This window comes from Fulmarus glacialis, unplaced genomic scaffold (genome assembly GCF_000690835.1).
Source record: "Fulmarus glacialis isolate BGI_N327 unplaced genomic scaffold, ASM69083v1 scaffold23019, whole genome shotgun sequence".
NCBI classification, from domain to species: domain Eukaryota; kingdom Metazoa; phylum Chordata; class Aves; order Procellariiformes; family Procellariidae; genus Fulmarus; species Fulmarus glacialis.
The window spans coordinates 1586-2041 of record NW_009234183.1 but is presented as its reverse complement, the minus strand read 5'-3'; the positions used below and the strand labels follow the sequence as shown (position 1 = coordinate 2041).

General features: G+C 67.8%; 1 protein-coding gene across 1 annotated transcript in view; it reads left to right on the top strand.

Annotated features, from left to right (window-relative positions):
- The window catches only part of LOC104082455 (cysteine-rich protein 2-like), a gene marked incomplete at its 3' end in the record, with an annotated part of 3666 nt that overhangs the window by 1680 nt on the left and 1530 nt on the right, over positions 1-456 (top strand). The window lies entirely within an intron of this gene.

The following is a 456-nucleotide window of genomic DNA, read 5'->3' as shown; positions in this document are numbered from 1 at the left end:
AGCCCCGGGAAGCAGGCGGGGGCAGGTACCCGATGCCATGCGGAGGGGCTCCCCCTGCGGCACGCAAGCCCAGGAGCGCGCACTGTGGCTTCAAACGCTGCTAGCCGTGGTGCTCAAGAGCTCTCGTGCAGTCCTGGGCAAGCCACAGAGTGGTGCTGGCAGCACGTGTGGTGCCCCATCTGTGCCACCCCGGTGCGGGCTCCCGGGCAGCCTGCGGCGGGGCTCAGCATGCCCCGGCAAGCACTTGAAGCAGCTCCGTGCACCGGGCAGGCTTGTTTGGGCATCGCGCTGGCTTCGAAGGCGTGTGGGTGCCGAGAGCCTGCACTGGAGCGTGGTTAAAAACACCACAAATCAGGGATATGCGGGTTGCCATGGCGATGCTAACTCGGCACTGGTGCTTTCGGTGCCCTGGGGCTTGCGCTGGGGGGCGATGCCACCGCGGCTTGCGGGGCCCAC